The 11,689-nt window shown below is 35.2% G+C and overlaps 1 pseudogene; it reads right to left on the reverse strand.

Moving 5' to 3' along the window:
* Positions 1-6,643: 6,643 nt before the first annotated feature.
* Positions 6,644-11,483, reverse strand: LOC135195406 (hsp70-binding protein 1-like; annotated as a pseudogene).
* Between the last annotated feature and the right edge of the window lie 206 nt (positions 11,484-11,689).

The following is an 11,689-nucleotide window of genomic DNA, read 5'->3' on the forward strand; positions in this document are numbered from 1 at the left end:
CTTTTTACGGTTACCTAATACCTACTACAGTACATAAAAAATTCAGGATATTTCGACCTTTAGACATTCTCAGGACCTCGTAGTAGACGACGTAAGACAATCCATCCTCTGACATTTATGTAAATTAGACCAAGAACGTAGTATGATCAAGGTACATAACCGAAGGCTGCTGTCTACAGCAGTCTACGTATACCCAACCCGTTTTTGAATAATCGGAGATCGAGAACGGATTCTTCCACGGAGATCAAACTTCAGCGTCTGTGCTCTGGAAAGGTCATCGAAATGTCCGATTCCATTGTATTTGCAACCTTTAGGATATAACAGCACCTCTTGAAAGCTTCATTAGATACATGTATTATAATTACATCAACAAACTTTCGCAGACCAAACACCCTTGAGATACCATAACCCAGGATATAATCCTGACGTAACCACGTTTTTTCCATTATCGCAGTTTGTCTCCGTAGCTGACCTTTAGAGGCGCTACTACTATTCTACTACTGACATACTGTATTGTGTCAGTTCTTATAATTCACAATATAGTATGCCGTGTTCCACCATGTAAACAAACAAAAACAATCTAACATTCTCATACAAGACATCCAGCATGCACAAAACGCAAAAGGCAAAATAGAATTCATTGTGGCTATATAAAAAAAACTACACATTCGTTTGAAACGGTTAAATGCTTTAATAAAACTTAAATAATGGAAGATTGTTGATGGTACGGCAGAGCGATTTCCTAGTACGTAATTACAGAACTGCAAATCTGACCAATCTACCGTTAATATCATCATCCTTGAGGCTTAGGGAAGCCCTCTCAGATCAATACATGCGTGACAACGATAAGGACAACCCCCTATTATTATTTAATAAATATAATTACAAATAATTCAGTGGTGTCTTATGCATCAGCAACTCAACGTAAACACTGCGTACGCGAATCGGACGTGTTGCAATTATATCTTTTAAAAATAGGCCTACTTCGTACGTAAGTTTCTCTACCTCACCCTTTTTTATCTCTTCCATGCCATTGATTTTATGTGGAGATTCCAATTTTGTTACCTGGCACACGATCAGAGAGAGAGAGAGAGAGAGAGAGAGACTATTATTGGAAAGAATGGCACTATAAGCCAAATGTATTGAGTCATTCTCCGTCAATATCGGTGAATTATTTATCCGATTTCGATTGGCACGTCTCCGACTAGCCACTTAACAGTCTGGCTTTTAAAGGTCCTGTCTAACCCTTTTACCGAACTCTCTCTCTCTCTCTCTCAGATCGTGAACGTGGCAACAGAAATGTAAGAGCCCTATAATAATACATAGGCCTATTGATGAAAATACTTTCACTCGAAAACTCGAACGAAATTTGGCAGAAATGAAACATGGTTGAATAATTTATTTAAGCCTCAAACTTTTAAATTGACAGAAACTAATTTGTTACCTTGCCTTGAAATATTCACCTATTTCTCAGCAACTGCTTAACAATCAATCTAACCACGATTTTGTTTATTTTCAGTAATTTCAGCATCTTTCTTGCTTATGTAATTGCTCAGACAAGCATTTTTATTTTTATTTTGTGGGAGTTACCTAAGCAAGCTGATAATTTTTCGGGCTCATTCATTTTTCTAATATGATTATTTTAAAAAACGAATTAAAACTAGAACGGTGAGGATCGTCACGCACAACGTTTGTGAGCGCGCGAAAATAACAACCGGAACATGTTATCCAAATAAGCTAGATACCACGGGTTATAGGCTAAAAACGTCACCGGTTTTCGACAGGATATATATATATATATATATATATATATATATATATGTGTGTGAGTATATATATATATATATATATATATATATATATATATATATATAATATATGTGTAATGTATGTGTTTATATATATATATATATATATATATATATATATATATATATATATATATATGAATAACTTGATCACGAAGTATATAAACACGTGATGCTAGTATAATAAAGGTTTTTTGCCACGAAGGAAAAAATGAAAAAGCAAGATAGCCGAGTACTTTTGGTCCTGTTCGGACCCATTTTACCTTAAGGTAAAGGGGTCCGAACAGGACCGAAAGTACTCGGCTATCTCCCTTTTTCATTTTTTCCGTTCGTGGCAAAAAACCTTTATATATATATATATATATATATATATATTATATATATATATATATATATATCATATATATGTGTGTGTGGTGTGTGTGTGTGTGTGTGTGTGTGTGTGTGTGTGTGTGTGTGTGTGTGTATTACTTGCTGATGACCGCATACATAAATTTATAAAAATAATGGACCTAAAAATACTTGTTTTTGTTTTTTTTTGGGCTGCAAAATACTGTACAATCAAAAAAGATATAATTATCGTTATCCGTTTCGTGGACAATTGAATTACTTTTACACCTGTTTAAACAACCCAATGATTGTTAAAAGAAATGTGGCTGAACCAGTCACGTTGTATACTGGAACGAAATGTATCTGGGACAGCTAATTTGCACAACATTTCATAGATATGCTAACTTAGATGCATTAGTACCAATAATGGATGTATTATGCGTGCGTCGCCTAATAATCCTCAAGAAAGACATTTTTAATACAGATTAGCTGCAAGTTGTTTTTATTTTATTTACATGATACTACAAATAAAAAGCCTTATTTTTATAGGGCGGGGAATGGCTTTCCCCTGTATACTGTATCCACCATAATGTCAACATCGTCACAAACAACTGCCCTGTAATTTTTTAGCACGTTAAATTTTTAATTAACAACACTCAAGGTTTACTCTCGCTTTCGATTGGAAAACTAAGCCATTACTCTGATCGCTTGATCCCCTGTCAGTTTTCCCATTCCCAACGACGACAATGTGAAAGAAACGAACACACCGCGGAGGACCTTTCAATTAAAAACAAGTCACTCGTTCAGCAACACGTGACGAACCTGACATCCACTGGAAACGTTCAAAAACGTCACCGAAAGCAGATGCATAAAACACTCCGTAGCAGATATGACAAAGTGAATTCAGGAACGAAAAGGGGAAAACAACACAACCATATGCGTGAAGTCGAGCAGGTGAAACCAACTAGATACTACAAGTTCGACCCTCCTCCGACTCACCTGCTCACAAACCCGGTCCAGGAGACGACTGCCGTAGTCGACTCGACCATGAGGGAAGTGGAATGTAAGTTTCATCGATTAACGTTATCGCTCGCCAAGGCAACCAGTTCTCCATTGGATAAAAAAACATTCGCATGAGCCTTTCTAACGAGAAGGATTCAAGTAAAACAGGAAGGAACACGGGAAAGTAATAGGACAAGGAGGGTGTTACTTTTAAAAAAGGACGCTACTAAAGTCTTTTGAGATACAGAGAGAAAATCACGCCAATCTGGGAGAATAATCGTCATTTACAAGTATTTAATGGAAAAATTATGAGCCTTTTTTTTTTACCGATACTGAACCAAGTTCATCAAATGATTACCATTGCATGCAGTAGATTTCTATCATGAGTAAGATGCTATTTACTACAGAGCTCAAAGAACCATATAACAAATGTAGGCCTACCATTTGTAGCTAACATTGAACGTCAAATACACAATGGTTATCTAGCTCACTAAGAAGGTTGTTTTTTTTCTATAAAAAAGAATAATGTGCATTCTTATCAAATAGTTCAGTAACCAACACTGACAGAAGGTGGACCGTGGGCTACAGCGTTGTTCGGAATTTTAGACCAAATTTGCAAGACGAGATTTAATTATTCAATCTTAGTTGCCTGCTAAATGATTGACTGCTAATAATCACGAACATGGTATACTGCATATCCGATTTACCACTGAAGTGAAAACTGTATAACATAGTAATGTTTTAAAAGCCATCCTAAGACAAGTTTGGATTCCTAGCATATTTATAAAACTAAAAAGGAGGAAAAAATTCTGCAGCTATCAATATTTGTCGGGTTATTTCTAAAGCTAGAGGGTCGTACTGAAAACGTGTGTATTCTTAATCGTATCTCAAGTACAATAATTAACTTCATGAGGGCTTGAAAGATAGACTTCATCAGAATGATGGAAAAAACTGAATGACCGTGCACAACTGCATATGTTACAACTCATATATAAAGCTTAATTTGCTCTCATCCACTGTATTCGCCACCTCAGTGATCTGGCCCATGGCAGGTCCTACCTGCTATTTTGACCCATCGTTTATGAATGCAATCTGTCCAGTGGTTAGCCGAATTATTTTCGTTATTTCCCTTCTTCACATTTTCCATTACGTATATTTTAATCACAGAATCTTTGTAACAGATAATTTCCCTGAAGGGCGTTGCCCAATGTTTTCTTGTAAACTGTCCACTGGTTTGTGCAAATGTTATGCTGACACCTCTTTCTTGCTACATCTCCTCTACATCAATTCACCAACACCAGCCTCATAAGATTTCTGCTCTGGGCACTTATTTCTAATTAAACTTTCTTCTGCACTCACGCTTCAAATACTTCTTACAATCCTATGTCACGTACTGAATGTATGTTTTCATTGAACTATCTGCCACTCAAGTTAACAAAATATCTACCATCCTCTTCAGAAATTGTGTAAAGCCCTTTACCATTCCTTTTGTATGTTGAAAGTCTTTTCCATTGTCTTCTGGCTTCATATTAACATTTGTTTTCCCAACTATAACTGGATGCTTTTCCCTCTCTCCAATTACAAGGTACTACACATGCTCTTTTAGTTTTCTTCTAACACACCTTATTCCTTTGCTGCATTTCGACACTGTTTAATTAATTCTTTCTTTAGTCTTGCATTTGTTTTATGAATGTATACGTGTATGAGGAATGTCATAACCAGTTGTGTTTAAACCACAATAGTACTTAATGTTGGACGTGTGTGGGATCCAGTTTGAAAAGTTGTATGAATTCGTGTTTTACAACCATATAAAAATCCTCATCTCTCCAAAAGCCTTTAGTGGGATTATCCTGATGGTTTTCACAACTATAATCAAATTAATCATTTTCCTTCCTTTTTCACCATTAAAGAATGCCAAGGGTATATAAAAAAAATGGGACACCCCAAGTTTTACCATCTTTTTCACCTTATTCTAAATTCTGTTTTGAATCACTGAACTTATCAAAGCATACTCTTTTCTTCATCATTAGGGTTTTCATCTGGTTACAGTCTTCAACAAGACCTTCCTCGATTACTTGGGCTTGTTCTCAATATCTTCACTCAATGAAAGCTCATCTCCTCTGTCCATCACATACCTAAAATATCTAAACTTTCAGATCTCACTTCTTTATTCAACATATGGGCACCAAATCTCTCATTTTATCCATTCCCAAATGTACATCCATTCTACCCTGCAAAATATCAGTGTGCCCCTAATCCACCTAAGTTTTGAAACTCAAATGTTACTTTCTAGAAATTTGAAATACTATACCATATTTTTTTTTCTCTGATCACCAGTATTAACTACAACACACTTGACATACAATCAGGTTCAGCCTCCCCTTACTGCAAAGGTCACCCTCTAGAGCCTTCAGTTAAGTACAATACTTTCAAAGTTTTTGTCTACAACTTTCAGACAAATGACTAAAGTAGCAAAGGTCCCGGTACTTTCTTGTTCATAATGTATATACATACTGTACTGGAGGAAACTCCTTTAGATCCAAAATAAATCTCAATAAAACAAAATTAGCATGTCAATGAAGTCACAAAAATAGTACTTCGCAGTTCACTTTCCATAATGACATACAAGTGTAGACACATGAGAGAAACAGAGATTTACCTAAAATTTGAGGATCTTATGAACAATCTGGAAGTAAAGTAGGTTCTGCGCATATAATGTGCTTATGTCTATGGATTAACCCTGACTGTAGTCAATTTTCCTACCTTGTACACAGACACAAACTCCTGTTAATGGAATTGTTATGCTTACTGTTACCATGCATGAGTACCTATATCAAGGATCTAAGTTATGAATAACTGAGTGAAGAACTGCAGATAAAATGTGAATGATGATGTAAATACATGACCCTACCCTCTGGGCTGGGAGTGGCATATATAAATTTTTCAACTTACAATTAGAAGGTAAAACAAAATAATATATCACAATAGAAAAGTTATATTAGGAAATGATACAATACTTTAAAATTAAAATTCAAAGACTAAGTTGTTCAGATATTTGTACATCAACTGCTATGTCTATGATTTACAAGAAATGTTGAACATATAAATAAAACATATATGTATAACTTGTATACAGTATCAAAATCGTTACCAAACTAAAAGCAGTAATCAAGACATCATCAAGTAACAAAATATTTCCATGAAAATATAAAAGTGAAGCTTTAAGTAATAATTTTTTTTAAGTAAGGAAAAAGCATTTCATAAAATTTATTACCACCTGTTACATTTGAAGAAGAAATTTTTAGGTGAAAAGATAGATGCAGAAAGTAAATGAATCTATTGTAATTAAGTTTCCTTTAATTTAGCCAATACATGTACCTTTCAAATCTAGAACTGGCACGGAGGTTTAGTAAAACTACATTTTACTTATCACCTAACACTACATTTGAGTAACCAAATGGAAACTCAGCATCCCATATACAGTATTCTGCTATAAAAAAATATGCCTTAAATTGAACATTAAAACTTTGAAACAAGGCCTAAGCCCCCTATGCTTTGCAATTATCCTTATCATACAGTACAAACTTACATCAACACAATAAACCATAATGCTATTTGTTGATGCATGCCTACAGACAAGAAAATTAGATGTTCTGTAATAACAAACTTCAAACAATGAATACCACTTGGACGTCATTCACAGCCTTTCGCAAAGATGTTATAAACACAAATTACTTTTCACACACCAGTCTAATCGATTCAGTAAACTGTACAAGTCTGTCAAAATATAACACACATTGTTGTACCTTATAAACTAGGCGATATTTTTTGTTGACACTAGTCTTGACTAATTATCTGCAAGTGTTTTCATCTTCACTTTCAATTGCATTAAGTAGGTTTGTTATATGCCGAGCTTCGTCCTGTAAATAAAACATAAGAAAGCATCAATGCCTTGTACACTATGATACTATCCTAACTATCCTGTTTTTTTTAGTGATCAGTGTGTTTCAAACCCCAAAAATATAACAGAAAATTTTCTAACTACTAAGTGAATCAGATTTATAAAGGAAATGATAAATTCAAACATTTAAAAAAGGGGTGTATGTATATTTAAATTATTAGTTTACTTATAGTAATTCTTTCCCATTTTACGGTAACATAAATTTGATCAAGATAAGTATTTTCACTGCAACATCTTGAATGAAATCGCTTAAGGGACAGTGGCTTCATGTCACTGTCAGAAAGCTTTTACCAGACAAAAATTACTTTGAAAGGATCATTTTAACCCATTAAATGCTTGCAGACCCTTGGTAATGGCCTATTTGTAAGCAACAGAACATACGTAGTCATAATTAAAACATACCTCAAACTCTGATTTGCCTTTAATAGTTGCAAGTCGAGATCTTAAAGAACAGGGTAAATTGAATTCTGGTCTCAGGCAGTCCGAGAGCGCTGGAGGGTATGACATAGCCAGTGTTGCAAGCACCATGGTGCAGTGCTCTCGAGAAACATTGTCCACGGCATCATTGTTCAGGATGGAGATCAGTTGTTCAACATAGCCCATTGACATAATGGCATCTGAAAATTTCAATTAAAATACATAGCCAATAAAATATAAAGATCACCATAACCATTTTCACATTACATAATCAAAGTTATGAATAAAATTAATTCATAAACTAATGAACTATTTGTAAAATACATACTGACCAATATTTACACTGTAATAGAAGCCTACATGTACAAATTACTGAATATTATCGCGTCTTGTTATGACTTCCTGATACTTAATCCCCTTTACCCGAACAAAGACAACATATACGTAATGTTACAATGATGAGTTCATGGTAGTAAAAAACATAGCAAGTATCAAAACTTCCACAGAAAATTACAGATTTATAAATGAAAACCATTATACTTTTACTTTACTTGAAAATTAACTTATTTGCAGTGACCACATATGCACAACATCACTGAAAAACCTCAGTATTAGCCTAGATTTCAGTCTTTAGGTGGATCAATCAAAAATAACAGGTAGCCCAGCTCAAGTTATCACTGGCTATGCAAGTGCTGCATCAGTACAAGGAGGGACAGAAAAGGGTTTGAGGTAAAAGACGCTTAGACTTAAGGCTATGTAATGAAATAACCCAAGAAGGTAAACTAAGAGTAAGGAGTAACAAACAAAGAACATGGGAAATTAGGAAAAAATGAGGAACAAATGAATGGAAACCAGAAATACATAGATATTATATATGCAGCTAGAAAGCAGTCGAGGCATGGGAAAATGGAAGTTACACTATGGTACAAGACAATACCAGGTGAAACTGATACAACAGGAACCATCTGGTGATCTCAATAAAATATTTCTATTGAACTAACCTACTATTTTTAGTAAGTTTTATGGTCTGAACACTTCTCACATTTGGAACTTTTGCTTAAACATAAACTTGCTATGGGGCTATAACTATCCTTAATGTTCAAGTTGTAAAACACTGATAACTACAGTACTACAGCAACGTATAGTACAATACCATAACAATGAGAAATAAAATTTACCTTTCCGGAAATTGTCATTGTCAATGAGATTATTCAGAAAAAAACGGCAGATTTTACAACCAACTTCTCCTCTCCAGACTGCATTGCTCGCATGAGGTAAGAGAAACCATCCAGCTCTAAAAATTTACGTTCCCCATCAGTATAACCTCGAACAAGGCCTGGAATATGAAAATTATAATACTTTAATAGTATAAATATTACATAATTATATAATCTACAGGTTTAAAAAATTTCAAAAAAAAAGCAAGAAGCAAACAAGATTACAAAGAAACTACATGAAAGTGCAAATAAAGCTTACCTTTGCTTGTTTACTGCTGTCACTGTCCATCATGTGAAGTAATGTTGGAATTGGGTTGAGAGCCAGCATACTAGACTGACAATCCAAATTGTTTTGACACACTTCACCAATGACATTGGCCCGCCTGAACTTGCTGCCGAAGGGATTCATGTGGAAGAATCTAAACACTGTATAAGTGCTGGAAATCCTCCCATTTTTTGAAGGTCTGCAACATATCGAAAAAAAAAACTTGCATGAAAACCTTCCCTTAACAGAGTTGAGGAGATTTAACTTTAAAAGTGCCAAACAGTTTTTTCAAAATCAAGGACATTATTCTAACATAAGAAACATTCATACAATCCCCAACCAAATTCAAACATTCCTACCCCCTACTTTTTTTGAGAATGCTTACTAGTAGATACTTTCATATTAATTATAGTTACTAAAGACATACTTAACTCTGTGTTGCAAATTCACATGGGGTTAAAAAAATATACATCACATAAAAAATATTCCTGAGTAACACTGTATGGTAATTACTAAACTTTATGTATCAAAATTCACTGGGTACTGGTCCACTTTTCTCATTTTTTTCTTTTACTTCACACACAAAAGCAAGTTAAGGTCTATCAATTGAAAGCAAAAAGACTCATGCTACTAACCTTTTGCATAATTAAGATCTTCAACATATTCACTGATTGTATCCAAAGCTTCTTCTTGCTCTTCTACATTTTCTCCAGGAATTGTCACTGCATCTTCAAACAGAGTTTTCACAGCTTCCGCTAGTTTCTTTACCACATCAACTGTCATTCCTGTCAGGGCTTCTTCAAGAAATCGTCTTCGCTGAAATATAAAGTAAAATTATTTCATTGTATCAACTAAATATGTTTTATCTAAATATGTAGAACAGAAAACCTTTAAGGCTCTACAGGGTTACTGAGACCTGAATGCTAAAATGATGCGAACTACTCAAATATGGCAACACTGCATAACAGATGACATGCAAAAATGAGAAGAGTCAAACTTACTTCAGGATCCATCATAGACATATCTGTTGGACGCGTATTGTCCTCTCTAGCTGTTATCTGCGTACAGAAGTTCAACAAACCCTGTAAATTACGGGGCTGCCTGGGCGTGTCCTCATTATTTTCACCTGACATTTTTGCTACAGAATCTGAAAATATAAAACAAAGAAATTACTTCAACAATGTTGATTTCCCTTACCAAATTTTTCCTCTTACTTTTAATAAGAATTTTGTTTCAAACAGACAATGCCTCTCCTTTTAACTTGGTTTTCTATTTTACTTTACCATATACATTTCATAGCCGACAAGTCATTGTTAAAAGTACAAAGCCATTAATGTGCATAATGTTATATTGCTAGGCCTCTCAACTAGCATATTCCTCACAGCATTTGTCCAGACAATGCAAATATCTGCTAAGTTTCTTCACATTTTGCTTTCAAATATCTCAGACATACATATTGCTTAACAATGAAAAAGCCAGCACAAATGAATTACTACTGACTGCTTGTCATCTGATGTTATTTATAAGGCATGCCACTTGGTGTTCATAGCTAATCTAAAAGAATATAATACTACAGGCTACACCTACAACTGAATTTGTAAGTTACTACCTATCACTTAGTATTTAATAGTTGCCTACTCTAAGTTGTATAAGGTTGCACTCACAAGAAAAAACAGAAAATTTGCTAAACGGCCTGCAATACCAAAGTACAGGCTACCATTGAACGGAAAAGTAGGCATTGCTGTATTCTGTGATTTTCATAACCAATAAATTTGCTTGGGCTTCAGACTTTCTTCTGTAATTAAAGACTGAAGCAGAGGAACTAAGAGCTTCACTTTTGCAAACTGCAACTTGAAGTAACTGATGATTACCACTGAATGAGCAGACGGCACATGGGTGGCCACACTTGGGACTTGCTCGCTCAAATGTACAAAAAAGAGAGAGAGAGAGAGAAATACCCTGCCCTTCCCAATAGAGCAAAGGAACCACGACAATAAAGCGTACCACTGGACCCGGTTTAGTGGGCATAGGCTAGGCTACTAGGTATATAGCTAGGTAGGTAGATACCTAGTAGTGGCAGTTAGCCTTAGGTAACTAAACTAACTGGTGACCTAATTACTGGGCGTTAGGGGCACAAGCCCAGGTTTGGTAAGGACGTAGTAAGTGGTAGCTAGGTTAAGTCAGGTTACGACTGTCATATATCCTAGGTAGGTACCTAGCTATGTCCTTATTGTAGCGATGTCATACCAAATGGCTAGTAGGTACTAGGTATTAGTAATAATTTAACCTCCACCAAAGACAAGACACCATAAGCTGACTTACGTTTAATTCTGCCCTATAGGTATCCTCACTGAATGACAATCCACTAACACTGACGATCGTTGCAGAGATCAGTCAATCAACGTGACCCGTCACCTGGTGCCGCAGTTTTGTTTAGTTGGCCCCAGAATTCGAGAAGAATCCCGCACCAAGTAGAATGTACCAGTGACTACGAGGAACTTTTTGCTATGCAACGGCTCTCTTCTTCGGGTACTTTACACATTTTCATTTTATGTTCGAGACATTCTAGTATCTTATGGAAACAAATCGACGATAGGTGTTCTGTCGCAACTCATTTTGATGGATATATTGCTTCCAACAAAGTACTAAAGATATTCCATATGAATATTTTTTCCTGGTTGTATTAGTG

This window comes from Macrobrachium nipponense, chromosome 16, assembly GCF_015104395.2.
Source record: "Macrobrachium nipponense isolate FS-2020 chromosome 16, ASM1510439v2, whole genome shotgun sequence".
Taxonomy (NCBI): domain Eukaryota; kingdom Metazoa; phylum Arthropoda; class Malacostraca; order Decapoda; family Palaemonidae; genus Macrobrachium; species Macrobrachium nipponense.